This window comes from Triticum dicoccoides, chromosome 7A (assembly GCF_002162155.2).
Source record: "Triticum dicoccoides isolate Atlit2015 ecotype Zavitan chromosome 7A, WEW_v2.0, whole genome shotgun sequence".
Lineage (NCBI taxonomy): Eukaryota > Viridiplantae > Streptophyta > Magnoliopsida > Poales > Poaceae > Triticum > Triticum dicoccoides.
In genome coordinates, this window is record NC_041392.1 from 742,847,055 (window position 1) to 742,855,448 (window position 8,394).

Here is an 8,394-nt window from a genome sequence, read left to right on the forward strand (position 1 = left end):
TGATCCAACGGCCAGTATGGATTGATCAAATTTTCGTTCAAGGATATATTGGTAATTCCCAACCAGAGGTAGATCTGCTATTTCCTAATTTAGTCAGAATTATTTATCTAACTGATTAAGTTAATCTCATCTCATCCGACGCAGCATCGTTCGTCTGCTTACTCGCGACACCATGTCGCCGCAAAATCTCAATGCATGCTTGCGCCGGCGTGAGGACCTCCGCTATACCTACGCCGCTGCAGCCACTACATGCACACAGAATAACTATTTGGTGTGGCGCGCGGCGTTCTAGCCACTATGATTTTCACTTGATGAGCAGCAACGGCAAAGCGGCGGACGGTGCGATGGCGAGCGAGGCGGCGCGGGCGTGCGACGGCCGCTTGCTGCGGTGGGCGACTCCCTGAGCATCCTCGCGTGCGTACGTGCATTACGAGAGCAAACAGTGATCTGATTGTTGGGTACGTGTGTGACGTGATTGTGTAATCTGGCCGGCGGCGAGTCTACTAGCGATGTTAGCTTTTCTACGTCCCTGTGTCCTGTGTACGTGGGTTATATGCCTGCTTGGGGCACGAACCTAGGCCGTCAGCTTCGCTCCGTCGTCGGCCGAAGCATATCGCAGAAAAATACATGGCGTCGTGGACGGGCCAAGAGATGATGGGAAGAAAGGGTGGTCATAGCGGGGAAGAAACCTGACTGCGTGATTAGTAGTACTAAAAATGCCCCCAACGAGTAAATATACTACCCAAAAACTGGTGTAGTATAGGCTAATCTGGGCCCTAGAAGCCAAAGAAATGAACGGCCCAGGTTGATTTGATGTACCCTAAAATGTCTCTTGATTTTAGAGTCTTGGCTTTACCGGCAGCGATTAGTTACTTATTAGACTAATCATAGTGGGAGTAACTTAGCTAGTAACATAACGTATTTCAAAACAACTTTGCTTATGTGGCACCTAGTTAATGAAGAGAGAGATGTTTGGAGTAACATATTATGTTACCATCACATAGCGCTTCCCAAGAAATATTGAGTCTATGAACTAATAAATAGAGCAATCTATGACACTACTACTATGTTACTTTGCACTATAAAGATAGTAACTTAGACTAGTGTCATATGCATGACACTAAGTTACTCCGCACTATGACCAGCCTTATATAACACATGCAAATTTTCTCTAGATCTGCGCAAAATTTGTATGCTAGCTAGTCAAATAGTTTACTCCGCCTTCTCGTATTTCAACTATCTTTAAGAAAATTAAACCTTCGACACTCCTCGTCATTCGTTTTCAAGATTATCTCACGAGGGGGCCAAGGAGGTTCCTCGGGACACTACTCTCGTCATGTTCACCATATTTTGCGTGCATCCTTCAAGTCTGCTAGCTGGCTCAAGTACTATATCGATCTAGTACTGTGTTTTTGGAGCCCTAGAAGGATACCAAGGGAACAATAGACCAAGAACGGTACCAAGAATTACGTCGTAGCCCTAGAAGGTGACAAATGATTCTTTCGCTGTGTTCACCATTAAACTCTACATAAAAAAATCCGATAAGGACTCAACATTAATTTTATTCATTATGTGTACAGATGACATATATCTTTCGATGATAAACTAAAATGGGATATCTTTCTTTTCTCAGGCCTCGTAGCTGCAACGGATCTACCAGAGACGGGCCGTGCCAAACGCTAGTCTCGGCCGTCATATATAATCTACACTTGAACATTAGCAGACAGGTACGTTGGAGGGAGCTAATTAACTACTAGTAAGTGCAGCACGTAATAAGACTAGCAGACAGTTGCATTGGACGGACCTAATTAGCTAGCATTTTAGTTCACTTTGCACGCCTAACGCTAGTGGATACATGCAGGTAATTTGAACAAACGATCCTGGAGGTAATGAATCAGTAAGGAATGCATGATTGATGGTGGTCTCGGACGTGTAAGGATGCTATTACAGATTACACCTCTTATAAGTTATGTCCCAATTTTCGTGAAATTTGACCAAACTTCATATTAAGATATATGAACATTTATAATACTAAAGATAAAAATATTAAAATTAGTCACATGATGCATTTTCCATATACACATGGTCAAACCTTAAGCAGTTTGATTTAGGAAAAATATTATATACATATAAATCTCTCTACTGATGATGTCTGTCTCGCACCGGCTGATGAGGACAGCGTTGCCTGGGAATGCAGAGCCTTGAAGACCACGACAGCACTAGTCATCCACCAGCCCGAGATCTGAAGCCAAGTAGTACTAGGAAATACTAGTGCTTCAGCGGTGTCACGTGATGTCTGCCACGCACAGGTTGATGTGCATGCATGCGCCTTGAGGACCGCAGTTAAAATCACATGGTAGTCCAAAAGAAAAGAAAAAACTGAGTTCGAATCACCTATCACCTACTCCTTCCGTTTCAAAATAGATGACTCAACTATATAGTAACTTCAGAACAAAGTTAGTACAAAGTTTGGTCATTTATTTTGAAACGGAGGGAGTATCTATCTTTAAAAGTTTAAAAGTTTCGAGTATGCTTTACAGTCAGTTGTGCAGATTATGGCTCGAGAACCTTAAATGCTCCTATATAAGAAAGAATTTGTCGAATGATTAGCTTATTTGTTCTCTTTATTTCAATGCTTCCCCAAAGAATTGATGTGCTTATTTGGTTTATGATCGTGACCTTGAGTTTACTGTTGTGTGCTGAGTTGAAGATCATAGGGAGCCACTACAGCAAAAAGAGTGAAGTGTATCCTAGGTCCTTGAACTATTTTGATGGTGTTACGTAGGTCCTCAAACTATGAAAAGTGTCATCCAGGTCCTCAAAAATCCTTGAAGTGTAATAAGTGTGTATATATGTGACACCATTGAAATAGTTTAAGGACCTACGTGACACCTTTGAAATAGTTTGAGGACCAGGATAACACACATGTTGCACTTTGAGGACGTGGATGACGATTTTCATAGTTCGAGAACCTACGTGACACCTCTGAAATAGTTCGAGGACCTATGATGCACTCCACTCGTCTGATTGTGAGCCAATTGACGAGCAGGCTAAGATAGTAGTAGCAGATATGAGCTACCAGGATGTCTCTATCACCACCACATGATGCTTGAGATTTGATGCATATATATAGCTTGTGCTTTAATGTCATCTGTTATAGTGTACTAGTGGTCACGGAAGATTTTGATACACTGTTACACTTGGGGCATTTCTTATTTGGTGCTTCAGGCGTCGTTTTATATTGTTTCCTGGGCTCGGCCCATTTAGCTTTTTTTCAAACCTTCAAGAAATATTCATTCGTCGAGGGGATAACCAATTGGGAGTGTGGGACAGCCAACTTGGTGTGCCCGTAAGCTTTTCTTTTTTCTTTTCTATAAATGGGCGCGCGGTCTGGTTTTTCTGTTGTTCTTTTACTCGGTTTTTCTTCTTCTTTTTCGTACCTTTTTTTATTTTGGGGATTTCTTCAAATTCATGAATTCTTTTAGCCTGTGAACTTTTTTCAAATTTGTGAACTTTTTTCAAGTGCATGAACTTTTAGCCCTGAACCTTTTTCAACTTCTTGATTTTTTTTAAACTTCATGATTTTTTTCTAATTTCATGAACTTCTTGAAATTTCTTGATTTTTTTCAAAGTCATGAACTTTTAGGTTTGAACTTGTTTCCAAACATGTGAACTTTTTTCAATTTCGTGAAAATTTTCAAATCCGCTAACTTTTTTCAAATTTGTGATTTTTTTTACTCAAACTAGTAAAAAAATCAACTTCACAAACTTTTTTGAATTGATGAATGTTGATGGTAAAACCAGCAGACCTCGGCATAGGGGGTCCCGAGGTTGTGGATCCCGGATCGGTGGTAACAGGAGCGAAGGAAACAGTATTTACGCAGGTTCGGGCCCTAATGGAGAGGTAATACCCTACGTTCTGCTTTGATTGTATTTGATGATAATGTACTGAGGACAAGCTTGATCTACCTCAAGATCGTAAGGAGAGACCTAACTCTAGGGCAAGGTGAATGTAATTCTGATTAGATCCCCTCTATAGGCTAAACCATCTGGCTTATATACACGCCAGGTAGGGCATCTAGGGTTACATGGTCGGTACCCAGGGGTACGCATGGAGGCGGAAGGAGATGTCTTGGAGTGTATGCCAACTCTTTGGCAAGAAAACCAAAAAATGAAAATGGAGAAAGAAACAAAATAAACCAAAAAGAAAAAAAATGGAAAATAAAATGATGAAATAAATATAGAAAGAATAAAAAATGGAAACAAAACAAAAACCAGAGAAGAAAAAATTAAAGTAACAAAAGAAAACAAAAAAATGAAAATAAACAAAACAAATTAAAAATAATAAAAAAACAAATAAGAAGAAGATGGAAAAGGTACAGAAAAAGAAAAAAAAAAGGAAGAAAACCGAATAACAAAGAAGAAAATTGAGAAACAAAAAAGAAATAAACAAGAAAATCTGTGTTATACCGGCTCCGTTCCTTCTAATAGGTTGCGCCCAAGTAGTTTAACAGGAACTCAATGTTGCCTCATTGGCTATCAGTTTGACGGAACTTCCTGGAGGTCCTAGGTTCTCCCCCTCTCGCTCGGGCACTCCTATATCTCGCCGTCTCCTAAAGAGTAGGAACCCTCGCTGAAGGGGTAACTGACATAGGCTGGCCCAGGATCGCGGGAGGCCACAGACTCCTTTTTCTGTTTCGTTTTTCGTTTTTGTTCATATTTATAATATTCTAAATACATATATATTACAAAAACTCTATAAAAACATTTCATAAATGTTGACCAAGCATTTGAAAAATGAGAAATGCGTATAGATAAAATGTTTATCATGTGTATGAAAACGAATAAAAATGTATATAAAAATTGATCATGTATTTCAAAAATGCTAATCCAACATTTTAATTTTGTCTGTACAAGTATTTGAAAAATGTTGATCAAGCATCTGAAATTTGTTAAATGTGTATATAAAAAATATTGAACAAGTATTTGACAAATGTTGATCAAGCATTTGAAAAATGTTAAATGTGTATAGTAAAATTGTTTACCATGTATTAAGAAAATGATGAATTTTTTTGCCATGTATATAAAAATATTAAACAAGAGTTTGAAAGACATGTTGAAAATAGTATTTGTAAAATGTTGATCCGACATTTGAAACTTGTTAAATGTGTATAGAAAAAATGTTGACCATATATTAAAAATATATGAAAAAATGTGATCATGTCTATAAAAATGTTAATCAAGAATTTGCAAAAAATTGAAAAGTGTTTGAATAGTGTTAATCAAGCGTTTGGAAAATGTTAAATGGGTATAAAAAATTGTTGACATGCATTCTATATATGTCAATCTTGTTAGTTGAAAACTGTTAATCATATATTTTAAAAAAGTTTAAAAGTGTGTAAAGGTAAATTCTTGACCAATTATTCAGAAAATGTTAATCTAGTTTTAAAAAATTGATAATCAAGCGTTTGAAAAAATGTGTAATAGAAAAATATTGACCATGTATTAATAATGTTAACTTTGGAAAATGTGAAACGTGTATTACAAAAATGTTGTTGACATATACGAAAAAGTTATAATGAAAACAAAAAAATCGCTAGTGGGCTGGCCCGATCACACCAAACGCTTCAGATAATGCAAGACATGTAGCAGAGGCCCGTTGGCCAGTGATAGTTGTGATGATGAACCCGGCGTCTCCAAACCCGAGCTAGTCAGTGACGCTGCCTGTGGGAGTCCTGTATTAGGGGGTCTTCGGACAGCCGGACTATCTTCATTGGCCGGACTGTTAGACTTGGAAGATACAGGATTGAAGACTTCATCTCGTGTCTGGATGGGACTCTACTTGGGGTGGAAGGCAAGCTAGGCAATACGGATATATGTATCTCCTCCTTTGTAACCGATCTTGTGTAACTCTAACCTCTCCGGTGTCTATATAAACCGGAGGGTTTTAGTCCGTAGGACAACATACAATCATATCATAGGCTGGCTTCTAGGGTTTAGCCTCTCCGATCTTGTGGTAGATCTACTCTTGTATTACCCATATCATCAATATTAATCAAGCAGGACGTATGGTTTTACCTCCATCAAGAGGGCCCGAACCTGGGTAAAACATTGTGTCCCCTGCCTCCTGTTATCATCCGCCTTAGACGCACAGTTCGGGACCCGCTACCCGAGATCCGCCGGTTTTGACACCGACATTGGTGCTTTCATTGAGAGTTCCTCTGTGTCGTCGCCGTTAGGCTTGATGGCTCTTACTATCATCGATAGCGATGCAGTCCAGGGTGAGACTTTTCTCCCCGGACAGATCTTCGTTTTCGGCGGCTTTGCACTGCGGACCAATTCGCTTGGCCATCTGGAGCAGATTGAAAGTTACGCCCCTGGCCACGAGGTCAGGTTTGGAAGCTTAAACTACACGGTCGATATCCGCGGAGACTTGATCTTCGACGGATTCGAGCCTCTGCCTTGCGCGTCACGCGGTCACGGTGAGTACGATTTAGCTCTACCATCGGACAGTGTTAAGATCGCACCGGCAGCCGCTCCGACCCTCAATTTGGAGCCAGTTGCGCCTTCCGCAGACGGGTGGATGGACCCCGCCACGGAAGCCTTACCCTTAGCGGCGATCGAGCCGAACATCGACCTTACCTTGCACGAGAGCCGTGTTGTTAAACTGCCGGATCCTCTTCCGGCCACGGACTCCGAACCGCCTGCGCCCGTTCCGATTGAATCCGGTTGGGCGCCAATCATGGAGTTTACCTCCGCGGATATCTTTCAGCACTCGCCCTTCGGCGATATACTGAATTCATCAAAGTCTCTCTCCTTGACAGGAGAATCCTGGCCGAACTATGCTCGGCAGGATTGGGATGCGGATGACGAAGAAATTTGCCGCCACCCACCACCCACATAATAGCCACTGTCGATGACTTAACCGACATGCTCGATTCCGACTCCGAAGACATCGGCGGTATGGACGACGATGCAGGAGACGAGCAGGAACCACTGCCCACAGGGCACTGGACTCCCACTTCACCACATGACGTATACATGATGGACACATCAAAAGAAAACGACGACGAGGAACGGAACGACGCTACAAAGGGTTGTTCCCTCGAAAAGCAGTCAAAACAGCGGCGTAAGCACCGCACCAAATCCCGCCTCGATAGAAGCAACGATCATGCAGACCCAGCGCTAGAGCAGGGGGAACCATTACCGGACCACGGCAACACGGAGAATCCAGCCGAACAACCCAACTCTGTCAAAGATCATAGTCCAGATGATGTCACACTGGAAAGACACCCGGAGCAACAGAATGCCCATCAAAGGCTCGTTGCCACCGCGAGGAGTCTAAAAAAGCAGAAGCAAAGGCTCAAGGCTGCGCAAGACACACTCCAAATCAGATGGAACAAAGTACTCAACACAGAAGCGAAGTACGGTGGTAATCGCCCTACCAAGAGCTACCCGGAGCGGAAGTTGCTACCTGAATTCGATGAGGAGGCCTTAGATCCCCCACAACCAAAAATCAAAATAGCCATCTGGCCGGATAGGCGACCTCACGGCCAATATAGAGCGGCAAACAACGCCACACATAAGCCAATACGCGATCCACGCGAGGACTCGCATCAAAAGGACGGTACAAACAGATCCATCTATGGACCACGTAAGCGCGCTCCAGCATACAACGCAACACAACAAACATCCGAAGAACGCGGTACACCCGGATACAGGGGTGCCGCACACCCCCTATGTTTCACCAATGAGGTGCTGGATCATGAGTTTCCAGAGGGATTCAAACCCGTAAATATAGAGGCATACGACGGAACAACAGACCCTGGTGTCTGGATTGAGGATTGTATCCTCCATATCCATATGGCTCGAGGAGATGACCTCCACGCCATTAAGTATTTACCACTCAAACTCAAAGGGCCATCTCGACACTAGCTTAAGAGCCTCCCCGAAAGTTCCATTGGAAGCTGGGAAGAGCTCGAAGATGCTTTTCGGGCAAATTTTCAGGGGACTTACGTCCGACCTCCGGACGCGGACGAGTTGAGTCATATAACTCAACAGCCCGGAGAGTCAGCCCGAAAGCTTTGGAACAGGTTTCTTACTAAAAAGAACCAAATAGTCAACTGTCCGGACGCCGAAGCCTTGGCAGCCTTTAAGCATAGCGTCCGTGACGAATGGCTTGCCAGGCACCTCGGCCAAGAAAAGCCGAGAACAATGGCAGTATTAACAAGCCTCATGACCTGCTTTTGTGCGGGCGAGGATAGCTGGCTAGCCAGATGCAGCATCAGCGACCCCAGTACATCCGAAGTTAGAGATGAAAAGGGGAAATCACGGCGCAACAACAATAACAAACGCCAGAATAAAGAAGACAGCATGAAGAGCACGGCAGTAAAC